This window comes from Callithrix jacchus, chromosome 6 (assembly GCF_049354715.1).
Source record: "Callithrix jacchus isolate 240 chromosome 6, calJac240_pri, whole genome shotgun sequence".
In the NCBI taxonomy this organism is placed as follows: Eukaryota; Metazoa; Chordata; class Mammalia; order Primates; family Cebidae; genus Callithrix; species Callithrix jacchus.
Genome location: NC_133507.1, coordinates 73,499,157 through 73,519,416, shown reverse-complemented (window position 1 = coordinate 73,519,416; position 20,260 = coordinate 73,499,157). Strand labels below are relative to the sequence as shown.

The window sequence follows — 20,260 nt, the reverse complement described above, 5'->3', positions numbered from 1 at the left end:
AGTTATATTCAGGCACTATGCTAGGCACTAGAGTACAAAAGTGAGTAACTTATGGTCTCATTTGCCAATCACTGAACTGATCTCAGATAATCAGTGGGAGAGAAATCCAGGACTGGCACCCAATTCAACCAGATTATTCTGTCTCTGGGTAACATGCTGCATTTCTAGATAAATGTTTGGGATTTGAAAACAAAATGGTACAAGTATTGGTTTGATTTGTCAAACTAAAGAAAAAAGAACTGAGGCAAACTCAAATCTCATGATGTTGCCCAGTCACAAGTTTTTAAAGAAGAGGTGGTTTCTAAGTTGTTTACCAATAATTTACATGAAAGTGACATAAACTATTGATTGCCTATAGATTGTTCTTTGTATCACAAATTTCAGGAACATGAAGAAAGGTGGGACAGTCACTCATGAACAAAATGCCTTTAAACAATTATCCCTGGGCATAAGTGTGGGGGTGCAACTTAAGTCCCATATTCAAGTCTCTCTGGGCCTGATAAATTTTACATACCTCACATTGCTCAAATGCTTTGAGCTATTTTTCTTTTCTCAATTATGATTTCTTTTCTCTGGTTGCTCGTTAGATTCACCTGCAGGGAGCTTTCAAACCATTGTGCTCTAACTTTAGTGTGCATCAGAATTACCTGAGGGCTTTTTAAATCTGGCCAGCTCAGCCCCAGCCCTGGAGTCCATGAATCAGGTTACTGGAGTACAGTTTCTATCAAGTTCTCAGGTGATGCTGATGCTGAGGGTTCCAGTGACTACACTTTCAGAGCCAGTTATAAAATACAAGCATCTGCAGATCCCACGTCCAGACGGATTCATTGGGCTTGGGGATGGAAATCTGGCATTCCACCCCACCCCCCGCGCCTCCCCCACCCCAATTTTAATGTGTCCAAGGCTGAGAATCATTGGTCTACTATGGACTATGGATGGTTCCCTGAAGTTACTGGGTTTGGGATTTAATAAATGTATGTATTCTTCTGGGTCAATTATAGGAATTCTGCGGTATTTAAGGACATTAAATACGTGACTTAATACTTCCATTAAAAAAAAATACCACTGCGATTTTGGTTCACACTAATTTTCTTCCTTCTTTTTGGAAGGCCTTTCTGACCGTCTCCTGGATATTTTCCAATACCACGATAGAAATGTTATTAGTACCACACCCAGAGGTCTTCGGAGAAAAGCTCTTAAAGAAGTGGGGTCCATTTGAGCCCCAACTCTGCCTTCCTTGGGTTCCCCCTGGGCTTGTCTAGCCCTTGTAGTTCCAACAAGTGATCTGGGCATGCTCAGTGGGCAGGGTCGTTTTTGGGGGGGCGGGGTGCAAGTGGGAAGCCTGCTGTTCAGCCGCAGGGGTTCTCTGCCTCCCCCCCACCTGTATGAGGCTGGGCCTGGGGAACCTGTGCTGAGCACCCCACCTCCTGGAGCTTGGGCTTGGTCTTCCCTGCGGGTCCCCGCGCTGACATTCAGGCGGGGGGTCAAGAGGCCTCGCGCGCCTCCAGGGAGCGCCAGGGGAGCTGGGCCAGGGCTCTGGGCTCTGACGGCGGGGTCGCCAGCCTCCTGGACACGTTTGTAGGCCTGGGGAACCCCGCCGGCCGGGAGGTGCGGAGTAGGGGAAGCCAGATTCGGGGGCGGACGACAAGAAGTCGTCAGGTAAGCCAGCCCCGCCAGCGAGCCGGCGGGCGAGTGCCTCCCCTCCCGCAGGCAGACGGCCAGGGCGGTCCACACGGGGGAGGGCACAGGACGTCGGACACTGCCGCCGTCTTCCCCAGCCTGGCCTAGCTCAGGCTTTCCAGTCCGCCAGCCCGATGGCGAGGCGGGCCGGATGTCTGGAGTCCCGCACCCGCGAGGCGCAGAGCTGCAACTGCAGCCCGGGGCGAGGGCCCTTGCGTGCGTGTAGCGCGGCGCGACCCCACCCCACCCGGCGGCGGGACCCGCGTCCCCGTCTAGGCACGTTCATTGGGCCGCGGACTCCTCGTCGCTCGCCGCCCGCTGGTTCGCAGCGCTTTTTCCTCCCATACCCCCGCCAACCCTGGCCCCGGTTCCCGCCCGCACTTCCGCGTTTCCCCGCTGGGCCGGAGAAGCCTGGGCCGGAGGTATCCGGGCCGGGGTTGGCGGCCTCGCCGCCGGGGTCAGCCCTCCCGGAGGGAGCAGGCGCGGGAAGGGGAGGAGGAAGTCGGGAAGAGGGAAGGCGGGGGCGCGGCCCGCCCGGCGCTCGGGTTACACCGGCTCATCCCGCTCCCAGTGACAGCCCCGCGCGCCTTGCTGCGAGCACACGGGCCAAGGCTCTGATTCCGGGGGGAGGCCGACTCCACCCTGGCTGGAGGAACTGGGTGCTCCTGCCCGCTGCCCCCTCGCGCGTGAGGATCTATCTCAGGTGTGTGCTTCCTGGGAGACCCCTTACCCCGCCCCTAGGACTCTAGGCGGCAGTGGTCCCTTTCTAACCCGGGCGAGTCTTCTGGGACAGGAGTGTTGAGGTAGGTGGGTGGCGGGAAATGGGAAAGATTTAGAATTTTTCTCCACCAGCAGAAGGTGGACTCGCTCTTCTCTAGGGGTTCGCTGTTTACATTTTGGAGGCGGCATTTGTAAAACAGTAAAGTGGCAGGACTTTTGGGGCGAGGGTTGGTACCCCATTGAAAGTTTATACAAACTTTTAGCTTGTAGATGGGGCTAGTCTGATGAGGATTGTTGCCCCTTTACGAAGCAAGAGTGAGAAAGTCTGGAGTGGGGCTGAGGCTTCTTTGAGAAACTCAGCTGCTGGCATGTGACCGTCCTAGGAGGAAATGGAAGGTACACATTGATAACTTAAAACAGCCTCCACTCCCCACGTAGTAACTTCTACCAGCAAAAATAGATTTGCAAAGAGTGCTTTGGCAGGAAGGTGTAGCTGGGTGAATGAAGTGCTGCTCTTAGCAGATGGTCTCTAGTCTGGCTCCCACCTTGTGCAGTGGAATATTCACTCCCAGAAGAGTTCCAGAGTAATTTACAAACACAAATTCTCACAAAGTGTTAGTGACATGGGCAACCCAAATCACACCAACACATTATAAATATCACAGGAGGCAGCTATAGAAATAGCAGCTAGTCAACTTGTATAAATAGGTGAGGGAAGGAAGTTAGTAAGTGGTAGGGAGTCTTTATTGCTAAAACAAAACTGTTAGTATTATGCATGTGTTCCAAGTTTAAAGAGATGTGAGGCTTCTTTTTGGCTCGCGGAGGGTGCTGGTAACTGTCACATTGGGCCCAGGCACTTCTTTGTAGCTACTGACCACTCCAGTCCCAGTCCTACAGTTCTTACTGGCCATGACGTAAGAGCTGGATGCCATTGCCCAGTGGAGACTGTGTGCAGCCTGGGGAGCCTTGTGATGTGGATGTTGAAACCCCCTTCTGTTTCTCGTAGGGGCATTATGTTAAATAACAACACTCCCTTGACTTTTACAAATCAACTCTTCAAATAATGCAGCAATATTTTAGTGAATAAATGGATAAATATGGGGTTTGGGGTTTGATAACCAGCACTGGATTCATTCCAGCAGTCTATTCTGATAGCTCACAGAGTCACTTTATCAAGAAATTCTAAGCGGCTTTGGAGTGCTGCTTCCTTTCCCCTCTGATTTATTCAAAGATGCAATGGCTTGGTTCAGGAATTGACAAAAGGGCCACAGTGTTACCAATTGTTAGTGAATGTTACTACGCTGTTTAATTTTTTGTAACTATTTAATCTCATTGTAGATATTTTGAAAGATTTGATGATTATTGTGTATAACTCATGTTGGCAAACATTATTATAACTCTGAAATTATCCTGTTTGGTTATTTTGTTTCATCTCTAGCATGTAAATTCTATGAGAGTAGTAGGGCTTGTTCGGTCTGGCATACTATCAACACTTTAATGCCTAGAGTGGTGACTAGCTTGTAATATGCACTCAGTAAATATTTTCTCAATGAGTGACTGAACTGTGGAACAAACTAGCTGAGGGTAGTTGCAGATGGGAGAGCCAAAGACTTTGGCCTTAGGTAGTCTGTTTAAACTCAGCCTCAATGGTCTCATTGGCAAAATATGGATAATAAATGCTATGACGTGTAAAATTGCTAGCAATGTACCTGGCAGGTAGTAGACTTCAAAAGACTAGCTTCCATCCTATATTTTTTCTTCTTATATTCCAATAGGAAAATATGGGCAAAGAATACAGTTAGCTTGAAAATTTGTGCAAAGAATTCTTGCATGTTGTGCATGAATTATCCAGACATTTTTTTTTCTGTTAGTTTACTGTGTTGGGGATGAGGAGAAGTGAGGGGAGTTAGTGGTAGCTATGATTATTAGAGAAGGGAAGCAATTTTCAGAGCACTATCTAATTTCTCTGTTTTATTTTTTGAATGCAATGATGTTTCTGTTTAGGTTTTCCAAAACTTGATTATTTCTGTTTGTCAACACCTGGACTCATGGGGCTATCCTAAATGCAGAAACAACACTTCAGAAAGACGACCAGAAATCAAATATAGGAATGCTGGTCTTCTTCTTTTTTTTTTTTTTGAGACGGAGTTTCGCTGACCCAGACTGGAGTGCAATGGCATGATCTCGGCTCACCACAACCTCCGTCTTCTGGGTTCAAGCAATTCTCCTGCCTCAGCCTCCAGAGTAGCTGGGACTACAGGTGTGCACCACCATGCCCAGCTAATTTTTGTATTATTAGTAGAGATGGTGTTTCACCTTGTTGACCAGGATGTTCTCATCTCTTGACCTCGTGATCCACCCGCCTTAGACTCCCAAAGTGCTGGGATTATAGGCGTGAGCCACTGTGCCTGGTCTAGGAATGCTGGTCTTCTTAAATGAAATTTTCTGTACTTTTGTGCAGCATTATGTTGTAATAAATGCTAGATAACAAGTATGGTTTTCCTCTTTTGAGAAGCTTACAGTTGTTTAACAAGGTAAAACCTATATGGAAAACAATTGGAGACCAACATAAGACCTTGTATAATCATTTATTCCAGTGTAGGATGTTGGCCGGAACTGTTGTGGTTATGAAGGAAGAGGTTAATATGGGCTCCAGTAGTTGGAGACAGCTTCCTGATGAAGGGAATGTCACTTCAGTAACGGAGACTTAAAGTTTCCGGAAGACTATAAAAAGAGATCATCTTTGTTTCAGGAATGTTTGCTATTGTGTACTTCATTGTATGAAAAAGCCAACATAATCATGTACTTTCGAAAATGATATTCCTGTGGAAAATTATATGGGAAATCTTCAGTAAAATTTTGCATGTGCAAGAAATGAATATCTGTCACTATGTGAAGTTAAAGCTCAGGATTGGCATTAAAATTGTAGCTCTTCATTCTTGTCACCTTTAACACACTTGCTTAAAAATGTGTCAGATAGGCCAGGCATGGTGGATCATGTCTGTAATCCCAGCACTGCTTTGGGAGGTCAAGGCAGGTTGATCGCTTGAGCCCAGGAGTTTGAGAGCAGCCTGGACAACATGGAAACCCCATCTTTACAAAAATTAAAAAAATTAGCCAGGTGTGGTAGCACACGCCTGTAGTCCCAGCTACTCAGGAGGCAGAATCACTTAAGACTGTCTCAAAAAAAAAAAAAAGGCCAGGTATGGTGGTTTATGCCTGTAATCCCAGCACTTTGGGAGGCCAAGGCAGGCAGATCACCTGAGGTCAGGAATTGGAGACTAGCCTGGCCAACATGGTGAAACCCTATCTCTACTAAAAATACAAAAATTAGCAGGTGTGGTGGTAGGTGCCTGTAATCCCAGCTACTTGGGAGGCTGAGGCAAGAGAATTGCCTGAACCTGGGAGGCGGAAGTTGCAGTGAGCCTAGATGTGCCATTGCACTCCACCTTGGGTGACAGAAAGGGACTCTGTCTCAAAAAAAAAAAAAAAAAAAAAAAAAAGTATCAGATGGCCTGCCAGTTACTCTATTCAATTTTGACAATGGAATATGTTTTACATATTTTTTTTACCTGGAGGATAAGGAGAAAACTATTAGTCATCAGGGTTGAGGCTCTTCTCAACCTGCTAAAGTGAAGATTGTTACTTTGGGTGATAGAAGTACTGAATGGAACTAAACTAAGAAGATATTATTAAGTAGGTTTTAGTTGCACATCAAAATACTGAAATACTTCCATCGAGTCTTATTATTTTTTAATTTTTAAATTTATTTTTTTTTTTTATTTTTTGGAGACAGAGTCTCACTCTGTCGCTCAGTCTATAGTGCAGTGGCATTATCCCAGCTCACTGCAATCTCTGCCTTCTGGCTTCAAGCAGTTCTCCTTCAAGGACTCCTGAGTAGCTGGGATTACAGGTGTGTGTCACCACACCCAGCTAATTCCCTGACCCCCCCACCCTCATCCATCAAGTCTTAAGATTTTTGAGATAAGAGACCTGGGGGGTGGCTCATGCCTCTAATCCCAACACTCTTGGGAGGCTGTGGCAGGCGGCTCTTGAGGTCAGGAGTTCAAGACCAGCCTGGCCAACAGAGTGAAACCCCATTTCTACTAAAAATACAAAAATTAGCTGAGTGTGGTGGCATGCACCTGTAGTCCCAGCTACTCAGGAGGCTGAGGCAGAAGAATCGCTTGTATCCGGGAGGTGGAGATTGCAGCACGCCATTGCATTCCAGCCTGGGTGACTGAGTGAGACTCTGTCTCAAAATTTTTGAGGTAAGAAAGCTTGAGAGTGATATGTTAGGGGAAGAAGAAACTAATAAAATGTGTTTTACATTTCTTTGTTTTAGAATTGTTGACATGATATGTGGAAGAAATGTAACAGTAAGATATGATCAAACTCAGCTCCAATTGAGAAAGCCAATGTGGCTGCAAGCCAAGAAATCTCTAACAATTTTAGAATAGACTTCTTCCTGTAATATGTGACCGGGGATTGATCTCAGGAACATTTAAGGAAAAGAAAGGAAGAGATGTTGACAGTTTAAATACCTGAGGATGTTTAGATAATGACTGTGGTCAGAATGCATCCAGAATTCTAATTTGTGTCCTGATGTGAATGTGACCATGGTTTTGTGTTTTGTTTTGTTTTTTCCTTTTGCTTGTGTTCCAGGTTTTGATCTTTCATTAGAGGCTCTTACTAGTTCTTTGGGTTGTATATTTCTTGAACTATGTTGTATCTGTGCTCTTATTTCCTGTTTTTCAGTTGTGAATTTTATGGTCTTTCAAAACAGAATTTCTGATTTATAAAGCAAAAACACGATTTCTGATTTATTTAGGTCAAGCTTTGGTTCTACTAGTTCACAAAATTATTGGGAAAAATTGGTTAATAGATGTCTCTCCTTCTCAACTAAAAATTTATTGTGATATATTGTGGTATAATAAGAAAGATATTTGTCCCCAGTTCCTGACTAAAGGACTTCTAAGACCCTTGGAATCTCTGGAATGATGAGTGTCTTTTTCTATACTGATAAGATGGCACGTGACTCTTGGTAGACACCTAGATAGCTTCAGGATGGGAATAGGAGCTAGTGCCAGAGGAGCCAACTATGTAATTAGATGGTTACAATTTCAGCTTCACTCCAGACCTCTGGGGAGGGGAGATGGGCTGGACATCCAGTCAGTCACCAGTGGACAATGATTTAATTAATCATGCCCACATAATGGAGACTTCATAAAAACCTTAAATTTTGGAAAGCTTCTGAGTTGGTGAGTGCATGGAGGTTCTGAAAGGAAGGCATACCCAGAGATGGCTGCCCTTCTTCTAGTTCTTGTCCTGTATACGTCTTCATCCGGCTGTTGATTTGTATCTTTTATAATATCTTTTGTAATAAACTGGTAAACATAAGTAGGCCTGTTGTGCTGGCTCACACCTGTAATCCCAGCACTTCGGGAGGCCAAGACAGGAGGATCACTTGAGCCCAGGTGTTTGAGATCAGCCTGTGCCACGTGGAGAGACCCTGTCCCTAAAAATAATAACATAAAAATTAGCTGGATATGGTGGTCCATGCCTGTAGGCCTAGCTACTCTGGAGGCTGAGGCAAGAGGATCTCTTGGAGCCGGGAGGTCAGGCTGCAATGAGCTGTATTAGTGCCACTACACCCACCCCAGCCTGAGTGACAGAGTGAGACCTTGTCTCATTTAAAAAAAAAAAAGAAAGTAAAGTTCTGTTAGCCATTATAGCAAATTATCAAATCTGAGGATAGGATTGTAGGAACCCCTGATTTTTGGCTAAGTCTGACGTAAGTGTGGATATCCTGGGACCCACTATTTTTGACTGACATTGGAAGTGGTGGACAGTCTCTTGGGACTGAGCCCTTAACCTGTGGCGTCTGCACAAACTCTGGGCAGTTAGTGTCAGAACTGAATTAAATTGTAGAACATTCAGTGGGTGTCCCTAGATAATTATAGAGTTTCTTGGTGTGGAAAACCCACACATTTGGCGTCAGAAATATTGTGACTAGAGGAACAATTTTTCTGTACATATGTATTGATGAAACTTAAAGATATTATTTGGGGACATCTTTAATTATTCAGGCAAAATGAAGTAATTACTCATGTACTGTGTATTTTTTAACAGTGAGACACTCAAAGTTTGGGTACTTTTAGAACAAGGATTGTTTGATTTAGATTTTTCAAGCCTTATTATTTTTTGAATACTAATATATCTTCTGTGGAATCTCATATTTGATTGCCCACATATATCTTTCTATAACAGGTTTTAATATAGAGGGAAAAACCCCACAAACTATAACAGAGAGACTGTTTTCTGAAATCAAGATTTCTAGAAGCTGCTACTATCAAATGAGATAACCTCTGAGTATGTCTTGGTGATAATAGGGTGACATGCTTAAAATGCTTTGTTACTTATATCTGCTGATGAGCACCAAGGCAAGTTGAAACTTTAGATAGCTATACACCTATGTGGACAGAAGTTTATGTTCAAGGTAAACTTATTTGGAAAACTTTGGTCAAGATTTCATGTCATTATTTCAAGAAAACATAAAATAAGCTTCTAAGTGTACTTCAAAGGTGATGAAAATAATACAGTTCAGAGTACTAGGTTCTCAAAAGTTGTTTTCTTTAAATTTTAACTGAATAAAAGAAAGGATATTGGCCAAGTATGGGGGCTAAAGCCTGTAATCCTAGCAGTTTGGTAGGCCAAGGTAGGAGGATTGCTTGAGCCCAGGAGTTTGAGACCAGCCTGGGCAACATGTGAGACCCTGTCTCTACAAAATATAAAAAATTAGCTGCGTCTGGTGGCGTGTACCTCCTAATTAGGAGGTTGAGGTGGGAGGATCCCTTGAGCCCAGAAGGCCAAGGCTGCAGTGAGCCATGACTGCACCACTGCACTACAGCTTAGGCAACAGAGAAAGACCCTGTCTCAAAAAAAAAAAAAAAAAAAAAAAGGATGTTTTGTTTCATTGTGATAATGGCCAAACTGCTTCATCCTGTCATTCTCTCTGCTCCACCCTTCTGTGTATTACTCTGCCCTGTTTGATCAAATTCCAAATATTTGTCTTGGAATTAATTCATGGACTCCTCCATTCTCAACCCAATATTAAGGTGTTGTCCTTATGTTCTTTTTTTTTTTAATTACTTTTTTTTTGAGATGGGGTTTTGCTCTGTTTCCCAGGCTGGAGTGCAGTGGCACGATCTCGGCTCACTGAAACCTCTGCCTCTTGGGTTCAAGTGATTCCCCTGACAGCCTCCTGAGTTGCTGGGACTATAGGCATATACCACCATGCCCGGTTACTGTCCGTATCTTGTCTATGATCCAGTCACACTGGAATAATAGGAATTCCCTAAATATGTATTATTTCTACTGCTGTCACCATTCTAATGTTCTTCCTTCTATTTCACTTTTTGAAATCCTAACAAACCTTGAGTGCTCTGACCACAGGCTACTAGTTTTACTGCATTTTCCCTCACAGCCCCAGTCAGAAATGTCTTGTATATTTTCTAAACCCTTCATCTACCTTTTTATGCTACTCATAATTCCCTTATAATTGTCTACTGTAATTATTTGGAAACATGCATCATTTCATTTCCTATGGAGGATCATGCTGGATCTTACACAATTTTATAGACCTCACATGCCTAATCCAAGTGCCTTCCATGTGGATTATACCTAGTAAATAGTTGTTCATGAATGGTTGCCTCGTAATTCACTCATCCCTTAATTAAAACAATACGTGATAAGAGTGTGTTGGGTGTGATTGGACACCAGATACCACACAGGCAGGTGTATTTAGGTAATCAATTCAACTGGATACTTTATATATTTTTTAGGCATCTCTCTCCTTATACATTTGGCATTTTTAATCTTTTTATGTTTGTTTATTTAAAAATTTTTTCTTTTTCGAGGCACAGCCGGGCTGGAGAGCAGTGGTGCGATCTCAGCTCACTGCAACCTTAGCCTCCCAAGTAGGTGGGATTACAGGTGCCCGCCACTATGCCCAGCTAATTTTTTGTATTTTAGAGAGAGGGTTTCACCATGTTGGCCAGGCTGGTATAGAACCCCTGACCTTGTGATTTGTCCACCTTGGCCTCCCAAAGTGCTGAGATTACAGGTGAATATCTTAAGGATATTTAGAGGGAAAGGACATTATTTGGGAGATGGTAGGGATGAAGTGACATTATAAAAGGAATCCTTGAAGAAAATCAGTGAAGGAATCTACAAATAAGGAGGTCACTTAATGTCCACTGAGGACTCAGCACCTCAGTCAGGACACCCAGGGATTCTTTCTCTTCACCAGTTTCTCCCTTCTCCCCTACTTACCTCCCTAATCCAATCTCTTAAGAAAGAATCTGGAAAGTGAATTCATAACAAGATGACTTATAAAAATTACCTTGTCACCTTTGTCAAAGGTGTTGGATTTTATGGGGACAAAGCTTTGGGGACCATTTATGTGGACTAGGTCAGAGGTGGGCAGTGCCTACTTCTGAGCATCCCTGCAGCCACATTATAGCCACTCAAGTGTGGCTTTGGTCAATGTCTGCACCTTTCACTTTCCTCCTCTGTCAAATAAGGTGGCTGGACTGCGCAAATTTGAAGTCCATGGAGAGCATGAAATCATGATTTCTCTTGTCCTGTCTGAAAGGAAGACAGCCATGGCCACTGGGTTCTGTTTGTGTCTGCACCCTGGCCTAGCTTTTCCTTTTACTGCCTGTGGTCTCCTTGCTCTCAGCCTCTGCAGGTACAGCATTCACACCTAGAGGCTGCCACATTCTTTTTCTCTCTCTTCAGGGTTAGGCTCATAGGATCTATCATAGCAAGTATATTTTCACTTTTTTCTTTTGTTTGCTAGTATTAACCCTTTTCCCCCATCTCTACCCACCATTACATAGCTGGGATACTTATCTAAAAAATATAGATTCAGCAGGGTGCAGTGGTTCATGCCTATAATCCCAGCACTTTGGGAGGCCGAGGCAGGTGGATTGCTTGAGGTCAGGAGTTTGAGAGCATCCTGGCCAACATGGCAAAACGCTGTTTCTACTGAAAATACCAAAATTAGCTAGGTGTGGTGGTACGTTCTTGTATTCCCAACTACTTGGGAGGCTGAAGCATGAGAATCGCTTGAACCTGGGAGGTGGAGGTTGCAGTGAGCCGAGACCACAGCACTGCACTCCAGCATGGGCAACGGAACAAGACTGTCTCAAAAACAAATACACACACATATATGTTAACATAATTTTATTTATTATTATTTTTAAAGACAGAGTCTTGCTTTGCTGCCCAGGCAGCAGTGCAGTGGCACAGTCATAGCTCACTGCAGCTTTGAACTCTTAGCTCATGTGATTCTTCTGCCTCAACCTCCTGAGTAGCTAGGATGACAGGTGTGTGCCACTATGCCTGGCTAATTAAAAAAGTTTGTTTTAGATACAGGGTCTCACTATGTTGCCCAGGCTGGTCTTGAACTTCTGGTCTCAGGTAAACCTCCTGCCTTTGCCTCAAAGGTGCTGGGATTACAGGCATGAGCCCCTGTGCCTGGCCAGATTCACAAAATTTTAAAATAGGAAGAAGTTAAGCAATTTAACCTAAGCTGTTTTTTTTCTTATTAATAATGAATAGCAATGATAAGTGTTTATAAAGCAGTTGCCATTTTCTAGGCACTGTGCTGAGTACTTTGTGTACATTTTTAAATGTATCAACAGTGAGCCCTGTCATATCAGTGAGCAAACAGGCAGAGAAGTTAAGGGACTTACTCAAAGCCATGCACATATTTTCTGGTATGGCAGAAACTGCCTTAAAAACTGTTTTAAAAACAGTAGCATCAAGAGATCATCCAAGTCCCATTTCTGTAATATATTTCCTGAGTTTTGCTATGTTGTATTCCACTGTCCAACTCATTGAACTTTGCCGTTTAACATTTATACACTTCCTAATACTTGACCTTGTAGTTCACCAGTTTTCACCAGTGATGCTGAACTTGTTTAAACAGTTGCATACATAGCGCAGCATACGTGTAATAATATTGCTAATGATTTGACTTCTAGGGATGTCTGACATTGTTAACATTTTCTTAGTCTTAATGGATGTAGAAGCAACCTGCAACTTGATACCCATCTTCTTTTTCCACTCCTGTACTTGGGTTTGTGATGGCTGTTGTGAAAACAGAAATGATTGTGTGTATTGGATATGTATAAAAATTTATGTTCTCAGGCTGGGCGCAGTGGCTCATGCCTGTAATCCCAGCACTTTGGGAGGCCGAGGTGGGTGGATCACCTGAGGTCAGGAGTTTGAGACCAGCCTGACCAATATGGTGAAACCCCGTCTTAAAAAAAAAAACAATTTATGTTCTCCAGCCTTAGGCAGTTCTTTTACCTTTTTCTACACAGTGCCTTTTTCTATTTCTTCCTGTAGTTTTCTTTCAAACTTTCAGTATTTTCTTTGAGTCTTTTATGTCACCTCTGCATTTCTTTATCAAAAAGATGATTATGAGGGGTTAGGGTAGGCTCAGCTGTGATAACTGAAATACCTGAAAATAGATACAAGCTCAAGCACAAGTTTAATTTTTCCTTGTATCATGGTCTTTGTTGGTGGATCACTTCCTCTCAATGATTCGGGCACTCTGGATTCTTCCATTTTATGACTCAGCAATTCCTTAGGGCTTTCTTTTCAACTACAGCCAGCCAGAGGAAGGTGAAAGGGAAAAGCAAGAAGCAAATCTACTTTGTTTCTAAACACATAATCTTTTTTTTTTTCTTGGAGATAGAGTATCATTCTGTTGCCCAGGCTGGAGTGCAGTGGCGCGATCTCGGCTCACTGCAACCTCCACCCCCAAGGCTGAAGTGATTCTCCTGCCTCAGCCTCCTGAGTAGCTGGGATTACAGGCATGTGCTACTATGCCCAGCTAATTTTTGTATTTTTAGTAGAGACAGAGTTTCGCCATGTTGGCCAGGCTGGTCTCAAATTCCTGACCTCATTCAGTCCACCTGCTTCAACCTCGGCAAGTGCTGGGATTACAGGCATGAGCCACCACACCCAGCGTTAAATACATAATCCTGAAAGGAATGCATTAGTTCTGCTCATATACCATTGGCTGGAAATCTGTTGTGTAGTGACACTTAGCTGAAATGGAAATTGGCACATGTGGTCTAGGTGCGAGTCCAGGAAGAAGAGACTATACATTTTTGGTAAAGACTTAGCTGTCTGCTTCACAGCGTCTTTTCATTTTTTTTTTTTTGAGATGGCTCTGTTGCCTAGGCTGGAGTGCAGTGGCACAATCCCGGCTCACTGCAACCTCTGCCTCCTGGATTTAAGTGATTCTTTGGCTTCAGCCTCCAGAGTAGCTGGGATTACAGGCACGTGCCACCTTGTCTAGCTAATTTTTATATTTTTAGTAGAGATGAGGTTTCACCATGTTGGTCGTGAACTCAAACTCCTGACCTCAAGTGATTCGCCCACTTGAGTCTCCCAAAGTGCTGGGATTACAGGTGTGAGCCACCATGCCTAGCCCTTGTATTCTGTTGTACTGAGAGAATTGAAATAACATGTCAAATTTTAATATTTCTCTCCTTTCCACACCATTTCAATATGTGAATCCATGAACCCTGTCATTAATTCTCGACATAGAGGTGGTTATCCAGAGTTGATGCTTTCCCCGTACTCTGGATCCCTTATTCCCTTCAGATGCCTTAGTGTATGAAATTTTTCTATACTTAATCTGAATTGTATTTATTTATTTGTGGTGGAAATGCTTGGATGCATTTCAAATATTTATAAGAATGCTCAAGATTCTTCCATTACAAAAACAAGCAAGACCAATAACCAGCAACTGCCCCTGTACCGCATTCTCCTCTCTTGCTACATGCTCTCTTTCTCCTTTTCTTGAAGCTGTGTTTCCTTAAAGTACTTTTTGTGCATTGTTCTTCACTTCTTCACCTTCCATTCATGCCACAACTGTTGGAAATCTGTCTTCCATCTCAGATGAATCTCTCTGTCTCTCTGTCTCTGTCTCTCTTTTTCTCTCTCTCTCTCTTTTTTTTTTTCCTGAAACAGGGTCTTACCCTATCACTCAGGCTGGAGTGCAGTAGTGCAGTCATAGTTCATGGCAGCCTCAAACTCCGGGGCTCAAGTGATCCTCCTACGTCAGCCTCCTGAGTAGCTGGGACCCCAGGTGCAGGCCATCATACCTGACTGATTTTAAAATTTTTTAATAGAGATGGAACCTTGCCATGTGGCCCAGGCTGGTGTCGAACTCCTGGGCTTAAGTGTTCTCCCTCCTTGGTCTCTCAAAGTGCTGGAATTACAGGTGTGAGCCCGGCCCAAATCTCTTGTTGTTATGATTATGAGTGTCCTCTTGACTGGCAAATCAGTGAGATTGTATTACTTAAAATTTCTGTGATTCTGCTCATTCTCTTCTCTGTGAAACTGAGTTTTCAGTAGGCTACTGTGTCTCTAGGAGTACTCTTTATGGATCTCTTTGCAGGTTCTTTGCCTTGATATTGGGATTCCCAGGGTCTATCTTTAGTTCACTCTCTTTTCTCAGTAGATGCTTTTTTGCACCAAGTTCATCAATATCCTTGATTTCAGTCAATCCCAAATCAACATTCTTAGCCAGACTTATTCACTGAACTTGGGCATTTCTACTTGCATGTCCCACAGTTGGGTCAGGACCCATCATTTCTTCCTTCTTCCCCATGCTGTTTCTTTTTTTATTGATAAACACCATCATCTTTCCTCTCGCTGCCCACATCATCCATCCCTTTGTTCGTTAGCTCTATCAATCACCTAATATATGTCAAGAATTTTTCTACAAATAAGATTATAGTGGTATACAAAACAAACACAGTTTTTGCTCTTGTAGAGGTACATTTTAGTGGGGGACAAAGAAGTAATAATGTTTAAATAAAGGAGAGACATATGAGAAGATAAGAGTTGTATGATTACTTTGGTTTTGAATCATTTGGGAAGGCCTCTCTGAGGACCTGACATTTAAGCTGAGTCTTGCATGACCAAAAAGAACTCGCCATGCAAAGTTGAGGAGCAGAGTTCCAGGTAGAGGAGGCAGCTGGCCCCAGAACGCTAATAGTAATCCTGATTTGGCAGACATTGGAAGGCAAATAAATCTGGAACTTAGTGGTTAAGAGGAAGAGGTGTCTATATTAGTGGTGTGTGGCTGCTGTAACAAGTGACCACAAACTTGGTGGCTTAAAACAACAGAAATTTATTCTCTCATCATTTGGGAGGTCAGAAATCTGAAGTCAGTTTCACTCTGCCAAAATAAGGAGTTAGCAGGATGCGCTGCCTTCTGAGGAGAGAGTCTGGTCCTTGAGTCCTACAGCTTCTGGCGGCTCTGGCATTCCTTGGCAGCAGCCACATCACTCCAGTCTCTAATTCTGCGGTCACATCACTGCATTCTCGTTAGTATCAAATCACTCTCTGTCTTCCTATTATAAAGATGTAAAGTGATTACACTTAGGGCTTCCCCTAGTAATTCAGAATAATCTTTCCATCTTAAGGTCTTAATTTAACCACAATTTGTGAAGCCTTTTTATTTTTTTAATTTTAATTTTTACTTTATTTTTTGCCATATTGTATTCACAGGTTCCAGGGATTACGATGAAGATATGTTGTGGGCATCATTATTCAACCTACTGCAGTGTCTAAGAGAAGCTTTAAAAAACAGCAAGGGCTGGATCCTATAGGTCTTTATAATCCAAGCTGGGATGTTTAGATTTCATTCTAGGATGCTAGGAGGATTATATGCAGGCAAAAGAAATTGTGTGGTTTTGCTATAAAGTAGTGTTTGTTAATTTCTTTTCACTGCACCTTTCCAAGAAGAAAAGTTAAATTAAAATGAATTAGTTAAAAGCTTAATTTCTCCCCAATAACAGAGTATTACTTAAATGCTAAGACGATTTTGTTGGGTAGAGTTGAGGTTTGGAGCATCATAAACAACTGTGATATATAATATTTTTTCACCTGCTAAGAAGCAACTGTGGATGACATTGCTCCCATTGAGAATACATGCTATTGAAGACTGTGCTGGCTGCTACAAGTAAACAGAATATGGGAAATGGAAATGTGGGTTAGTCTATTTTAATTGCCCAACTGAGAAATTATTATTGAATAGATAACCATTGTATTAAAGATAGAAGTTGAGGTCAGGCATGGTGGCTCCAAGCACTTTGGAGGCCAAGGTGGGCGGATCACCTGAGGTCGGGAGTTCAAGACCAGCCTGACCAACATGGTGAAAACCTGTCTTTAAAAGAAAAAAAAGATAGAAGTGGGCCAGGTGCAATGGCACTCATGCCTATAATCCCAACACTTTGGGAGGCTGAGGCAGATGAATCACATGAGGCCAGGAGTTCAAGACCAGCCTGGCCAACATGACAAAACTCCATCTCTACTAAATTTCAAAAAATAAAAATAAAAATTAGTCAGGCATGGTGGCACATGACTATAGTCCCAGCAACTAGGGAGACTAAGGCAGGAGAGTCACTTGAACCCAGGTGGCAGAGGTTGCAGTGAGCTGAGATCATGCCACTGGACTGCAGCCTGGCTGGCAGAGTGAGAATCTGTCTCAAAAAGAAAAAGGATAGAAAGAAGTGGATAGATTTAGGATACATTTTTAAGATAGAATTAGTTGGGGGAACTTGGCTGCTAGATTATTGGGAGGAAAGGAAGAGAATAAAACAAAAGGCTTGCATTTTTTACTTGAGTAGCTGGCCCACTTACTAAGAAGGGGAGAATTGTGAGAGAGGCAGACTTGATGGAAGATAGAAAGTATTCTGCTTTGGCTAAGTTTGAAGTGATTATTAGATATTCCTTTGGAGACATCAGATAATTGGAGGAATGGAGTTTGGAGATTCTGAGAAGGGTTTGGCTGAGGATGCAGACTTAGGAATTATTTGCATATAGGATATATGTGATACTGGATGGAGTTACCTACAGAGAATGTATATAGAGAGAAGCAGCAACTATTATATAGAAGAGAAGGAAGAGTTGCCAGTGGGATAGGAAGGAAAGCAGGAGAGTGTGGTGTCCCTGAAGGTAAGAGTTCAAAACATATTTTTAAAAAGATGGTTCTATGTTAATTATAGCGATTACATTTGGTGAAATGAGGTCATTTGTGATTTTGACAATTTGACCTAAGGTTTAAGAGGAGAGGCTGGGACAAAGTTTATTGGATTGAATTGTGGAAGTGGAGACAGTGCTTATAGACAACTCTTTCAGGAAGTTTTGTTGTGAAGGAAAGCAGAGAAGCGAACGGTTCTTGAAAGAGGATATTGGTCAAGGGAGGGTTTCTTAGAACTAGAGGATAGTGAATTTCTATGCTGACAAAATGATTACGTAGAGAAGAGACGCCGATGAACGTAGGAGAGAGTAATGGGTAATTGTACGAGTAAAATTTCTGAAGGGCCAGGAAAGAAGGGGATCTAGGATATAAATAGAAGGGTTGGGCTTTACTTGAAACAGGGACATTTTATTAGTAAAAGGAAGGACTGCAGAAAGAATGAGTACAGAGGTGGATAAGTCATCGTTTGGGTGGGTGGTGGGAAGATGGAATTCTTATGTAGTTGCATTTACTTTGCCAGTGAAGTGTGGTGATATTGGGGTATGGAGGGGTGAAACAGGTTTGGTAAAAGAGATTTGAAATGACTATTTTGAAACACCCTGGGGAAATGTAATAGGATCGTGGGCCAGTGTGGACTGCACACTAGTGATTTGCTGTTCTGAATTTAAATTGAGGCCAGTTGTGGTTGTGTGTTTTTTCCCAGGCAATTTCTTCAGATGGGTGGAGATGTGGAACAGGCAGATAGTTGGGTTTAACCAATTTGGAGATTTGCCAAGTAAGAATGAAGCTTGAAGAGAGAAGAAAGGGAGTTAAGGGTGCTTGGAAGGAAGAGATTACAATGATGGACCTAGTTTATTCTAAACTAGGCAGCAGGAGAAGTGACTGATAGTGAAGCAAATAGTAGGGTCCGTGGATTGAAGGGCCAGTAATGCCAAGATGGTGGAATGGAAATTCCAGATTGCAATATGTAAACTGAAGAAAGAGAAGATGGTGTTCACAGTGTGGGGTGCTTGAGGCGGGAGTCGACAGAGTTGATATAAATAGCGGTGATGCCCAAATCAGAAGTTAATAACGAGGTAGGGTCAAAGCAAAGATCATCAGAGGTAAGGTGGTTGAGGAATTGCAGCCTTAATGTAGTTGTAGAAAATAGCAATGATGGCCAGGTATGTAATCCTAGCACTTTGGGAGGCTGAGGCAGGTGGATTACCTGAGGTCAGGAGTTTGAGCCCAGCTTGGCTAACATGGCAAAATGCTTTCTCTACTAAAAATACAAAAATTAGCTGGGCATAGTAGTATGCAACTGTAATCTCAGCTACTCCGGACGCTGAGGCAGGAGAATCACTTGAACCTGGGAGGTGGAGGCTGCAGTAAACTGAGATCGTTCCACTGTACTGCAGCCTGGGTAACAGATCGAGACTCCATCTCAAAAACAAAAACAAGCAAAGAAACAAAAAGCAGCAATGATGAAGACAAATGAGTTTGGAAAGGGAAATGGGTGGGAAGGTCATCAGCAAATGAGGGGAAATAGCAGTAGATGAGTAGATGACAGCGAGAAGGGAGAATGGGTGGTAAAGTCTAATGGCATGAACTTCACACAGGTAAGACTTTTGAAAGAGGATAGTGGTGAAGTTGGAAGGTGAACTGGAGACACACTTAATCCACCTCTAGGTTAGGGGATCTTGGAGGTATAAACAGAGTTGTTACTCAAAGTATTTAGCAACTCAAATGAAATGGTAACCTGCTGATGTAATGTCTCTCAAAGTGCTGGGATTACAGGCGTGATGCACCTGCCCCGCCATCAAGGAAGTAATTTTTAAAAAGCAACATTATTCTGCCATCAACAGGTATGGGAAAAGAAAAAAAAACAATAATAAAGACTATTTAAGAATATTTTCTATAGCACTTCCTTAGGTTTTTTTTTTAAAAGAGAAAGATGGAAGACTCTGGGGGACTTTTGTGAAGTTGGATACTAACTCCTGATCATAGCTGGGTGTTTTGATATGTTAGCAACTGCCATAGCCATCCTTGTATATACTGGCTGAAACTAGACTTAAGTATGAGAATATAGGGCCATGGGTGGTGTCTCAGGCCTATAATCTCAGTACTTTGGTATGCCAAATGAGAGGATTACTTGAGGCCAGGAGTTCTAGACCAGCCAGGCAACATAGTGAGACCCTATCTCACCCTCCCCTGACTCCCTGGCAAAAAAGGAGAGAATATAACCAAGTTTCTCTTCATAGCATATTGGGAAAATAGTGTTATTAGGGTTTAGCCTCCAAAATTCAAGTTAAATCTTACTTTTTTTGTGTTTTAGTTTGGCGAAGGGAACACTCAGAGAAGAGAATATAATGGAGTTTGCTGGGGATAGAGTTTGAGTACCAGAGGGCAGAGTGGGAGGGGAGGGAGGGCTGGGAGGTAAGAGATGGGGCAGATTGTCTTCTGGTGATGACGGAGGAGGAGAGAGCTGTGGAGCATGCTAGGGTTAGTCCTGGTCATATCTTGGGCGAAATTGGGTAGGGATAGTGTGGCAGCTCCTGTTGCTTAATGGCCAGGGGTGAGTAAAGTTTTCTTAGATTGTTTGTAGCCCAGGTCATCTCCTGAAGATATGGTGGCCAGTTGAAGTATAAAGGTCTCCATGGGACCAACAGCTCTGTAGTGGCCAATAGTACGAGGTGCTCTTAGGGCATCTTCTCAGCCAGGATGGTGGTGTAACCTCTGGGTGAGGGGGATGGGTCTTCTGTTTGAAGGACTAAGACTGCCCCTCCCGGGAAGCAGTCATCT

At 43.1% G+C, this 20,260-nt stretch overlaps 1 protein-coding gene across 8 annotated transcripts in view; it reads left to right on the top strand.

The window, feature by feature from the left end:
* Positions 1–1,310: 1,310 nt before the first annotated feature.
* The window catches only part of GPD2 (glycerol-3-phosphate dehydrogenase 2), a 150,906-nt gene continuing 131,956 nt past the window's right edge, over positions 1,311–20,260 (top strand). For 3 of the 8 annotated variants that reach the window (XM_054257614.2, XM_035304859.3, XM_035304855.3), the window contains exon 1: positions 1,311–1,659. The gene's annotated coding sequence lies outside the window, so the exon portion shown is untranslated. Of the gene's footprint in view, positions 1,660–2,249; positions 2,484–20,260 lie in introns of those variants that run through there. The other 5 variants (XM_078327724.1, XM_054257615.2, XM_035304854.3 and 2 more) reach the window with 2 other exon arrangements.